At 42.9% G+C, this 13,579-nt stretch overlaps 1 protein-coding gene across 1 annotated transcript in view; it reads right to left on the reverse strand.

Annotated features, from left to right (window-relative positions):
* Positions 1 to 11,813, reverse strand: part of LOC124143834 (relaxin receptor 2-like) — a 66,099-nt gene extending 54,286 nt beyond the window's left edge. Inside the window, exon 1 of the mRNA XM_046512950.2 lies at positions 11,701 to 11,813. The gene's annotated coding sequence lies outside the window, so the exon portion shown is untranslated. The remainder of the gene's footprint in view (positions 1 to 11,700) is intronic.
* Between the last annotated feature and the right edge of the window lie 1,766 nt (positions 11,814 to 13,579).

Raw genomic sequence — 13,579 nt, forward strand, 5'->3', positions numbered from 1 at the left:
ATTGCAAAGGTTTTAAATCAATAGTTCGAGCAGGCATTCATCACCCTCTTCATCCCCAATTTTGTACAGTTAAGAAAAGCAAGAACTTGGTGGTTTTCATATTCGTATCTTTGTCATTATGAAAGAAAGTAAAACATTTAGAAACGTTTCGTAGCTCTTTATGGATTATTGGACTTACAACTTAGACCTATACACGTCCAGTCAAACGAGGGCGGTCGGGTAGCCTAGTGGTTAAAGCGTTCGCTCGTCACGCCGAAGACCCGGGTTCGATTCCCGACATGGGTACAATGTGTGAAGCCCATTTCTGGTGTCCCCCGCCGTGATATTGCTGGAATATTGCTAAAAGCGGTGTAAAACCATACTCGCTCACTCACTCACTCCAGTCAAACGATTGTGAAGTAAAGTTATTTCAGATGTTTTACGCGAACACCTGGTATCTTGATTGTTGTGATTCATAAACACATACTTACACATCGAGAAATGGAGATTTCGTATGATTTTGACGTTTATAGTCATTGAGTATCATATAATTCTAGTCATGTCAAGTTAGAATTGTTTAGAACAATTGTTTTGTGTATGTAAGAGGCATTTATACGTAGCATATAAATCATATTGGCAGAAATACACAATGTGGATCGTTTCTTGTCCTGGATGGGCAGAACAAAGAATGCAGTGTTCAACATCTGATACGGAACCTATAATGAGAGGTGTAGGTGCCCTCCCATACCCCGTGTGTCAGTTTGAAGTGATTAAAATACATGGCACTTGTGTATTTCAGGGATCCTCAACAGTAATAGCTGTAGTTTATTGTAGATGTCTACTTGGCACAAGCCCACGTTTAAATATAAGATGACTATCAATCAACTTGATTTGTAATTCCGTCTGTGATTACATGATTCGTCAAGGCGTCGTATTTTCAGCTGTGTATAAAGACACTATTTGCATGCCAACTATAGAGGGTTTTTATTATTGATATAAGTGTTCGTTCAGTCTTCTTTAATGCGATGTCGCTACATTATCATACAACACTCCACAATCTTCATATAATCAACCGCCTCCGTGGTCTAGTGGTAGAGCGTCCGCCCGGAGAGCGGAAGGTCCGGGGTTCGATCCCCGGCCGCGTCATACCAAAAGACGTTAAAAGATGGTACTTGTTGTTACCCTGTCTTGCGCTCGGCATTAAGGGGCTAAAACAAGGACTGGTCGGCTCGGAGTCAGTATACTGTGTCTGAGTGGGGTATTCATGTTAAACTGCGGCATGGTATCTCAGTGGGCTAGCACTATAAATCGGCATCAGTCCGGACTAGTACAAGCAGCCACACAAACACACACACGTACATGCACGTCGCTATATAAGTGCAATAATCTTGGACGCGACGTTAAACCCAATTTCACCTCACCTCACCTCATATACTCAAGTGATCTATGTATTGGAAGTGTGCCACAAGTCTGGCGGCTGGAAGCAGTGTATATGTACAACTGGAGGAAGGATCTACCTTACAATGCGGTCATGGCGAGGGCCCAAAATAACATTCTAATGTTACGACTGAGAAATAAGAGTACGTTGGCTTACCAGTGGTGCCCAGCCTTTACTTTTACATAATTCAGTTTTTCATCGTTATCAGTTAAAGCTCACAATCGCTTACGTATTCCAGTTTCCAAAGGTGAGGTGAGGTGAAATTTGGGGCTTAACGCCGCGTCCAAGATTATTGCACTTATAAGCGACATGCATGCATGTGTGTGTGTGTGTGTGTGTGTGCGTGTGTGTGTGTGTGTGTGTGTAGTGTGTGTGTGTGTGTGTGTGTGTGTGTGTGTGGCTGCTTGTAGTAGTCGGACTCATGCCGATGTTATAGAGCTAGCCGATTGATATACTATGCCGCAGTTTAACATGAATACCCAGTATACTGACTCCAAGCCGACCAGTCCTTGTTTTAGCACGTTATGCCGAGCGCCAGGCAGGGTAACAACAAGTACCATCTTTTAACGGTTTGGGGTTTGACGCGACCTTCCGCTCTCCGGGGAGACGTTGTACCACTAGACCACGGAGGCGATCCTATCACCAAACCCACAGAGTTATGCTTACTAATCAATAGAGACACCATGTATTCTCAGCAGGAACCTAGATTATATGGATGCAGTGGACACACTAACCTAATTATCTCCTACTAGATATGACATGATAACGCCGAAAACGTGTGGTGCTAAGTACAAAGTAGTTCCTTTCTTCTTTTACCCCATTCCATTAAACCAGGAATGTAGAAAAAAAAGCGTATACATAATTGTCGCCAGCCCAGCGGCATCGCCAAGTAATGTGATTACGTTATGAAAATTGCAATGATTCAATGAAAAATGATGTATTTAATAGACCCGACGTGTAAACACGGTCTAAAACACCAATACTTGTGACCAACCATGTGATAATGGGCCTTACGGGTGAGAAATCACATTTTGACTTCTTCTTAATTTTTAAAGGAACAGTATCTTAGGAACACAAAAATACAATTCAGAAACTTCAATTCATATTTATCAAACGTTTGGACTCTTTTCTGCAAAGCCCCATTTTCAGACTTATAACTCTTTATGTAATAATTGCAGTTTTTAGATAATTATAATGTTTTAGTATTTGAAAGTAGACATGCATGCTGAAATGTTTTGAAATCATGTTTTCATTACGTTACGAACTGACGAGACAACACAAGATATTTTTGTTCAGCCATTTTTAACGGAGGTAAATTGACGTCAAACTTCCCTCTTTATGACGTCACAACACAATTGTATCCTAGCACCCAAAAGGTTCCTGTTTCTCCTGGTGGGCCACAATTAATAAAAACTGAAAAAGGGGAAGGTTAACCTAATGAGATACAGGGTCGGGTTGCATCATCGAAGAACCGTGTTCGATTAGCTTTTTTGGGCAATGTGAACCGATTAGAAAGCTGAGAAGAGGCCCCAGCGTTAGTATATTGGTGAGGATACGGACGGTATGTGGGTAAAACGATTTAATGAAATAGCTCCAGGGTAGTGTTGTTCACGGGGTATATTCGGTACATTCCGAGTGACGCATGTTCACGTGCTTGAAGCAAGACAACACACATGGGAAGACATGATCAGAGGAAAGTGTGCCTGTTATAAAGACGTTGTAGTTGGAACGCGTGGATATCAATTGGGTCTGGTTGGTGTGGGAGGATATTATGACATCAATGCCACATAGGGTTTTTGGTTAATATGTATTCAGTTCAGACGTTTGCCAGATATAAAACTGTGTTATGTTTTCGAGCTGATCGCGATGCCTAAAACTTCATATTGTTTGGATTGTGAGGTGAGGTGAAATGGGGTTTAACGTCGCGCCCAAGATCATTGCACTTATATAGCGACGTGTATGCATGCATTTCCGATTTTTAGTACTTGCCCACTGCGATTCCATTCTGCAGTTTAACACGAATACCCCACTCAGACACAGTATACTGACTCCAAGCCGACCAGTCCTTGTTTTAGCCCATTGATGCCGAGCACCAGACAGGGTAACAACAAGTACCATCTATTAACGTCTTTTGGTATGACGCGGCCGGGGATCGATTTCACGACATTCTGCTCTCTGGGCGGACGCTCTACCACTAGACCACAGAGGCGGTCGTTTGGTTTGAATTAGCTGACCGAGTTTCAGTTTGAGGAGAAAAATCCTTATTTTGTATTATTTATTTGATTTATGTATTCAATCTGCTTGTTTGTTTGTTGTTTAACGCCGCACTCAGCAATATTCCAGCTATATGACGGCGGTCAGTAAATAATCGAGTCTTGACCAGACAATCCAGTGATTGATATCATGAGCATCGATCCACGCAATTGGGATACGATAACATGCATCAACCAAGTCAGTCAGCCTGACCACCCGGTCCCGTTAGTTGCCTCTTACGACGAGCAGAGTCGCCTTTTACGGCAAGCATGGGTTGCTGAAGACCTACTCTACCCCGGACCTTCACGGGTCTGTATTCAATCTGAATTAAGTGAGACAAATAAATGCTGTTGAAAGTGGTATTGTTATATACTTCACATCAAACTCTCAGCCCTCTGGGTACTGCGGTTAAAGTTTGTTCTTTTGATTGTCGCTTAACCCGCAATCAGCAATATTTCAGTTAAATGATAGGGGCGTGTAAATAATCAAGTCTGGATGAGAGAATCCAGTGATTGTATTCTGAACGACGATCCATGTTGTCGGGGTACTATGACACGCAATCAGTCAAGTCACCGAGACCATCCATCAGAACTATTTGGTCGCCAATAACGACCACCACGGGATGGGATCTGTTCTAACCTGGAACCACGATGGGTGGTGGTTTAAGAGACCCGAAATATTTTTTGTTATGAAAATGTAATTATATTCACATTCCGTGTCATTACGGCACTGGGCATCCTCGTGCAACATCGTCTTCGTGGACCGACAAGGTCAGTGATCACTTTGGTCACTGGTGCGACAAAGTTAAAAATGTCCAACACATGTCGGACAATTTCTGAAAACTTAGACTTTGCTTTAAATTTTAAGCAATTTCGTTACTCATGTGTGTGAGTAGGGTACACACATCTTTGGGGGTTGTAGTATTGATACAGTTTCTGTGTTTGTATTGATATGATTTCATTTTTGACTTTTAGAAACTGATAGAATTTCTATGTCTGCACTGTTTATATGCGTTCGTGTAGCTGATCATCTCTCAGAAATAGAGTTATTTTGGCCTATTGCCCCTCTTGGTCTTAGGAGATCTGCAACAGACAGCGGATGTAAATGCCATTCTTGTTTTTACCGAGGACGGGTTTTGCATAGTCTTGACATTTCAGTGACAAGTGAGCAATGGATTCAAGTTGGCCGCAAGATGAGCATACCTTGTGATAGTGTTTTCTGCGACCGAGTCTGAGGCGTTAGATGGCTACTTCACCTTTCCTTTCACTTGAGTATGAGCATGACTTGTGACTTTTGGGTTGAATTTAGTCTTGCCATCTACCGATCTTGTCTTTTTTTGGCTATTGGAGGCTCTGATGTTGATTATGTTGTATCTCTAGTTTACTGAAGGGAATATAGACTGTATCTCCACTTTGTCCAGAGCTAGCTTCGCCAGTGTGTCTGCTTTTTCATTTCCATGAATGTCTATGTGATACGGGATCCAACACAGCTCCACCTGTTTCCTTTGTTCCGATAGTTTTGTATATTCGTATAGAATATTACTGACTGTGTTTGGCCTGGAGTTTGAGTTTCTGCCGCTGATGGCTTGGAGTGCACTTAGCGACTCTGATTGGATGACTGACTTTGCTTCCGGTAGTTCCTGTATGAGTTTGAGCACATGACGAATTGCCTCCAATTCATCAGTGAATGTTGACTGACCGTCAGACAGGCGGACCGAATGTGCTTTGGGTTTGGCGTTATAGATATGGATCCCGTAACCAGCAGTGTTAAAATGTCTTGAATGTTGTCGTCCCAGTCCGTCCTGTCCCAGTGATTCCACCATGCACGTCCTTCACATCGTCCATACTGTTCGCACTCTTTTCTCCAACCGAATCTATGGTGGCGCCTTACATTTCACCATGTCGAACAAGTCCAATGTTGAAATGCTGCCATCTTGTCCGAAATGCCCTCCCGCCAGCCACTCAGTAGACACTCGAGGATGATCAGAGTTATTGCCCTTGAACATCCTTCGTGTTTTTCCGGGTCATGTACAAAAAGACGATGACTTTTAGAAGTGGTCAAATGTAACATAAGTGCGTTTTGGGTGTACACTTTCTACTAAAGTACAATTTCTAGTACTTGTTTGGGTACAGTCCCATCCAGACCTCGAAACCACACTCTCAGAGTAAGGCACCTCATCGCCAGCACACACAGTCAGCGACCTAACCTACACAGCCACGAAGGTTTCAACAAAATTGTTCGACAACTACTGGTAATGTAGGATAAGTTGAACCCATCTTACCCAGCTTGTTTGAGACACGTAGGCGGTGCACAGAATTTCAGCAAACATATCTGGTTTGTAACAATTATCAATCATAAATTAAATGGAGAGTGAGTGAGTTTGGTTTAACGTCGCTTTTGACAGTATTCCAGTTATATCGCGGCGTGTCAGTTTAATGTGGGAGGAAAGCCCGAAGTGATGCAGGTCTCAGACGTTTACCACTTCGGTGAAACCCACGAGCACGGGTATGGTGCTGACAAACCTAGAAACATAACCGGGATTCGAACCCACAATCATAGGTTTCTGGCGTGCCCAAGGGACGCAACTCTGCACAGCGAATTGCGGCGCCTTAGACGACTGGGCCACCCGTGCCCCCCAATTACTTTGAAAAATAATGTACAACTACATCTCAAGCATTGTCAGAGGTAGCATTGCCACTGATCTGTCTGTGTCTACGCCCAAGCAATAACAATGTGAAGACTAGTGCTATGATTATCCAGTTATCTCAATATAAATCCAGCTAGCAATATTACGGTTACAGTATGCTGAAACCCCATCAACATTCACATGGGAATAATTAAGGAGTATGTCATCGAGTCAACCGTCATTACATTACGTTCTCAGACCTTCACAATCATTTGATGAATGACATGACACTATTCATTAGTGCACTCAGGGATTAAAAAAAAGTATTCCATGTTTTGCAGCAAATGAATTCCCTTCATTGTCACGAGACTTCTCAACTGTTGTTATCTATACTAATTTACTGTCACCGTTCTCACTGTCATCGGGTACCTCACATCAGCACCTACCATTGTGTGCTATTGAACTCGCCACTTGAACTCAACAGCCGAGACAGGACACGCACATATCCATCGTTCTACTTGTCGCGGACCACCCACTACCCCTTAATGGTTCGGGGTTAATAGTCAGGTCACAACTCAACTTATCCTTGCTGAACAGTAGTAGTCTAGACTCCTCGGAGAGTGATTGTTAGAATTTGTGCTTCACTAGATCATTTACCGTCCGAAAGAAATTCTTCGTTTGTAAACTATATGTCTCCAAGTCAGTCGACTTTCCTGTCACTAAGCGTAGTTCTCGGCGTTCCATCTAGTCTGCAGATACAGTATTACACTGTTAAGTTCCTGTAAAGGATGAGGTGAGGGGTTTACCGTCGCTTTCAAGATAATTGCACTTCATGCTCGTGTGTGTGAGTGCGTGCGTGCGTGCGCGCGTTTGTGTGTCTGCTTGTAAAAGTCCGGACTTATGCCGATTTTATAGTACTAGCACACTGAGATACATTGCCGCAGTTTAACATGAATACCCCACTTAGACACAGTATACTGACTCCGAGCCGACCAGCCCTTGTTTTAGACCCTTTAAGCACCAGGCAGGGAAACAACAAGTACCATCTTTTAACGTATTTTGGTATGACGCGGCCGGGGATTGAACCCCGGACTTTCTGCTCTCTCCGGACGGATGCTCCACCACTAGACCACGGAGGCGGCCCACCGTTAAATGAAAGCGTCAACGTCAGAGATGACCAGTCTCGATTATCTGCCGAAACAGATTCCATTTGGCGTAATGGGCAAATTAGTAATGAAAATCATATAAATGGATCACTGAAAATGAGGTGATCACGAAGAAGGTTAGCGTATTCTGCTCTACCGGTAACACCCGTCACTCAAACAATTTTCTACCCGTGAAGATCCGGGGTAGAATAGGTCTTCAACAACCAATGCTTGCCGTAAAAGGCGACTGTGCTTGTCGTAAAAAGCGACGAACGTGATCGGGTGGTCAGGCTCGCTGACTTGGTTGATGCATGTCATCGTATCCCAATTGCGTTGATTGATGCTCATGATGTCAATCACTGGATTGTCTGGTCCAGACTCGATTATTTACAGACCGCCGTCATATAGCTGGAATATTGCTGAGTGCGACGTAAACAACCAAAAAAACAACCAAAAAGCATATAAGATCATGTATTAGATCCATTGCAGAATACACCACACATGGGTATATTATAGGACGCCGCCAAAAAATCAATCGATTTTCATAAAAAAGAGTTTGTTGCCAAATGCTGCAGCCAATTCTGTCAATTATTAAATGTGACTTCCTGACTTGAAAACTTGTCGAAGAATTTTGATGCGTACTGAAAAACATATTCAGTAATATTCTTTTACAACTGACGAACTCATTATAAGTTAAGCATCATCAAATGTTATTGCTTACTATCTCTTTTCTTTTTGTTTTCAGAGAAATTATATTCACCTCGTAACTCCCTTTTGTTCCCTAGAGTCTTCGTCTTAAGTCGGGGTCACGGGTGGCAAAGTCGTCTTAGACGCCGCGATTCGCTGTGCAGAGTTGCACCCCTTGGGCCGCCAGAAACTGGATATAACTGGAATACTGTTTAAAGCGGCGTTAAACCTAACTCACTCACTCGTCTTAAGTCAGTGAGTGTTGTTGGTTTTTAACATGCGGAGTGACACAGGTGTGTCGCCGTCCCTCTCTATATATGAATCTTTGGCGTTACCTTCATATAGTTTAAACATATATTCATAATTAAGATACATGTGACGACTAAATTGCTCTTTACGTAACCTCGAAACTTAAATAAATAATTTCTTTTGGGATATGTGATGTAACATCACTCGTATTTCGCGGGTTATTTTCTTCATATCTCGAATAAATGTGAATAAATAATGCATGTGAGACATGTCTCATGTACATGTACCCGTGTAGAAATATGAGATTATTTGTATGATCCAGTGAAGTGATAGAAAATCGCAGTGCAGTCGTTTATACACACCCTGAAGCTAAAATATCCGTTTTCAAGTTCCAAAACACATGTACAATACTTTTGCAACTCTGAAAATAGTTAGATTTTGTAAGCCCCTTTCTAGAGAATAAAAGCAAAAAAATAATAAATAATCTCAACATATTTTCATTTCAGAGAAGATATTCTAGTTTAATCGTAAGTTGTGCACTGTAGATTGTAAGTATGCACTGTTGGGCTTGCTAATGCACTTAAGCATCATTGTGTGGTTTGAGACAGCCAAGGGTATATACATGTAATTAAATAACATGAATTCCTTATCTGGTGACATACAGGCATGTGTACGACACCCTACGGCATTCACCGTATCAAAGTTCGTACGAGTTAATCACGAATGTCAACAGTACCCTTGAGGAATAACTGAAATTTAACTTCGGTCATTGCGTCGTGAGTGACTGTCAAAACGCTGGAGTCCAAATTGAGTCTGTACTCATCCACAAGCAAACAAACAAAAGGAGCAAAAAAGCTTATCTCAGCTGCAGTTACTGTAACAGGTGATCCGGGGTAGAATAGGTCTTCAGCAACCCATGCTTGCTGTAAAAGGCGACTATGCTTGTCGTAAGTGGCGACTAACGGGATCGGGTGGTCAGGCTCGCTGACTTGGTTTATGCATGTCTTTGTATCCTACTTGCGTGGACCGATGTGCATGACGTCAATCACCGGATTGTCAGGTCCAGACCCGATTATTTACAGATCGCCGTCATATAGCTGGAATATTGCTGAGTGTGGCGTTGAACAACAAACAAAGAAACAAAACTGTAATATGTGTAGTAGATATGGCAGCTGATTTGGAACCCTGGGATTCCGAGTCAGAGTGAGTGAGTATGATTTTACGCCGCTTTATATATCAGCAATATCACGACGGGGGACACCAGAAATGGGCTTTACACATTGTACCCATAATGGGAATCGAACCCGGGTCTTCGGCGTGATGAGCGAACACTTAAACCACTAGGCTACCCTACAGCTCCGGGTTAGAATAGATCCCAGCAACCATTGGTCTTCATTCCATGTTCATGACAGTGACAAAACCGTGTCCATAGCAATAGGTAATCTCATTGTATGATTGTCCATTGTATGATGCCGACGATATCACGAACATGTGTTTATAAATCACTATCAAATAGTGATGACACCAGGTGTTCGTGAACACACTGTAAGTGGCGTTTCCTGCCCCGACGGGATGATGAAGTCATCCCTTGTCTTTTGGTGAGAGTCATGAATCTGGATTATGATACCAGGTGTTCGCGTATCTTGCCCCACAAGTAATGAGTGAGTGAGTTTGGTTTAACGCCGCTTTTAACAGTATTCCAGTTATATCGCGGCGTGTCAGCTTAATGTGGGAGGAAAACCCGAAGTGATGCAGGTCTCAGACGTTTACCACTTCGGTGAAACCCACGAGCACGGGTATGGTGCTGACAAACCTAGAAACATAATCGGGGCGAACCGGGATTCGAACCCACAATCATAGGTTTCTGCCGTGCCCAAGGGACGCAACTCTGCACAGCGAATCGCGGCGCCTTAGACGACTGGGCCACCCGTGCCCCCCATAAGTAATGCCTTGAATGGAGTAACCTAAATGTCACACAATCGTTGACCTTTGACGGATGAACGCATTAATTACAAAGCTAACCCGACGACATCATCAAAGGGACAACAGATTGACCAACTGACCAACGTAATAATTCACGACAAGGTGAACCATCAAGAAACACCAGCCCAATCCCATTCAGTCTATGACCCCACCCCCTCATCACCACCCCCACCACCACCACAACCCCACCTCCCTCCAACACCCCCACACATGAGCCCAACACAACCACTGAGTCATCAATTCCCAGTCACTCATGTTCTCTATCGCTGTGATCAGCTGCTGACTAGAAACAATAACCCTTGGCTATGTCTGCATTGCCTTATCTAACAAAGACATATTGCCTTGTAAGTATCGATGTTCCAACGCCCCAAGGACGTGACGTTGTTATGTTGTTATCTGTCATCAAATCGTTTCAGTTTGACAATAACCCGCTAAGCCTGAAGAGTATCTCCTGATTCCTTGGTGTTTGTATTTCACTCCTAATGTGTCCCTTAACGTATATCTGTATCTGACTAATAAACGAATTCTAGTTACGAACGAATCTGGAAGTTATCTCTGCAGAGATAAAATGGTATGTCACCCACACAATCGCATTCACAGGTTGGGGAAAAAAGTACTGATGGAAAGAATTCGGGAACAATGTCTAGGCTTCATCAGATACCTATCTCGTATCCATACATGTACCAAGGGTCTTCAAGGTGGTCTTCAAATGGTCTTCAAGAATTACTTTCAATAGGTAAGCATTTTATGACGAAATAAATATATATATGTATTGATTAGCAGTTCACTGGTGCAATACCTTTTGTGAATAACGCATGTGGATAATAGGGCCGCGCGTACCACAACATAGATTTTTATTGGTAGAATTGCACATGCCCGAAACGGTGGATGCATTTAAACAGCTCCATATCAAATTAATTATTATATGCTATAAACTTGGGAAATTGGGTTTAACGTCGTGTCCAAGATTATTGCACTTATATAGCGACGTGCATGTACGGACTGATGCCGATTTATAGTGCTAGCTCACTGAGATACCATGCCGCAATTTAACATGAATACCCCACTCAGACTCAGTATACTGACTCTGAGCCGACGAGTCATTGTTTTAGCCCATCAATGCCGAGCGCAACAACAAGTACCATCTTTTAACGTCTTTTGGTATGACACGGCCGGGGATCGAACCCCGGACCTTCCGCTCTCTGGGCGGACGCTCTACTACTAAACCGGAGGCGGTCTGTTATAACCATAATATTCTACACATAATTCAGAGAAGCATGAAATAAACCATTATAATATTGATAATAATAAAGGGTAATAAATAATTAAAAGATAACTACCTCCATGAACAAACGTGGTTGGTGGCTCTGAACACAGGAGGGTGTGTGAGGTTAAACAGCACTGACGGCGTAGAGTAGATGGATAACTGAGAGCTCGGTGAGTTTGACAGACTTTCTTCGGTTTCAACCCTGCCTAACTGTGTATCACACGTTACGAAATATATGGTGTCTCCTAAGCACGTGACTTTGTTCGATTAGCATATCTTCACCCAGCAGGAAATTTATATCCGGTACGTTGACGTAATAATGCGAATAGTATGATATTCCGTCTAACAGTCAGCTAGGGTTGTATGCTCAAAAAGCCGAATATGCCCGCTTGGTGGGGTAATAAAACCATATTCTTACAGCATAGCTTTCCTTGATGTACAGATTCGCACTTTATAAGTAGCCCGGTAGTAGTACTAGGAGTAGCAGTAGCAGCAGCAGCAGCAGTAGTAGTAGTAGTAGTAGTAGTAGTATTGTTTTTAAACTTATTGTTATTATGATGATGATGATGATGATGTACAGATTAAAATAGAAAATGCAGCAAAGAGGGTTTGGGTGATCCTGGCACAGTCAGGCTGGTTAGGCTCATCATCAGCTCAGGGCCCTTGCCCCCTCTACACACAGCCCAGACAGCGAATGGAACTTCCCCCAGGAAGCGTTGCCCAGTCAAACCCACCCAGAAATTTTCGGAGAATGTGAGGACTCCCCAACACTGCAGCCTTCTTCATTACCCAGACTGTCAGAAGGGCTGTATTCCTGGTAGCAAACCCGGGTACTCTCCCAATGTCAGTCAACAGATTGGGACGTACCAAACCTAAGGCACCGTGAACAATGGGGAGTCGGACAACTTGTTACTTGGGATACAAGCGTGACATTTCAAAAGCGAGGTCCGCATATTTGCCATGTTTTCCTCAATGTTGTCAATCATAGTAGTGTCAAAGAGAACAGAAAATTCAATGATATAAATGATTTCATTGGATTTATCAAAAAGGACAAGATCAGGTTTGTTGGCCTGGATACGTCTGAGGCTGTATACGGGCCTATTCCAAAGGATTTTGTATTTATCATTTTCCATGACGCCCTATGATTATTCCGGGTCGTACCATGGGTGGACCTCTGTGTCAAAACCAGAAGCATGGCGAAGACGGTAATAAAATGATCGAGCTACACCATCATGTCGTTTAAGATACTGTGTCTGTGCCAAAGCTGGGCATCAACTCACAATGTGTTGGACAGTCTCATTAAATTCATTACATAATCTACATTTCATATTCACATTTTGATGCAGAATCACACATTGACTGTATGGAGTTGGAAGTGACTGGTCCTGAGCAGCAAACAGAAAGCCTTCAGTTTCACTTTTCAGGCCAGACAACTTCATCTAAGTGAAGGACTCTGCAGGATTGCTGATCGTCTCAACACACTGCACATAAACTCGATACAATGGTCGTTCAAAAAGCCTCTCCTTGAAACACTGAGTCTGGGCCGATTTAATATGGCACTTCGCTTGGTTGACACTCATTTCTGTACCGTCCAGCAATACAGAACCATCAACAAAATCAACACCGACATTGATATTATGTCTCCCATCCTTGGCTCGTTGTAGAAAACTGTGGAATGCTTTCTTTTCATCATGAGTCTTGACATGCTTCACAAGAGGATCATCAGACAAATAAATGTGTGCAAAAGTGCACAAAACAGTTCTATCATGAAGAGCTTCCGCATTAATCAAACCACGCCCTCCCGTCATTATTGGTAAATATAAGCGGTTGAGGGAAGAGCGAGGGTGGTGGGATCTATTATCTGACATGATTCTTCGCGTGAGGGTGTCAATACCCTGAATTTCTTGTTTCGTCCAATCAACAACACCAAAAGAATACGGAAGGGCGGGCAC

Source organism: Haliotis rufescens, unplaced genomic scaffold, assembly GCF_023055435.1.
Source record: "Haliotis rufescens isolate VD_foot unplaced genomic scaffold, xgHalRufe1.0.p SCAF_5, whole genome shotgun sequence".
In the NCBI taxonomy this organism is placed as follows: domain Eukaryota; kingdom Metazoa; phylum Mollusca; class Gastropoda; order Lepetellida; family Haliotidae; genus Haliotis; species Haliotis rufescens.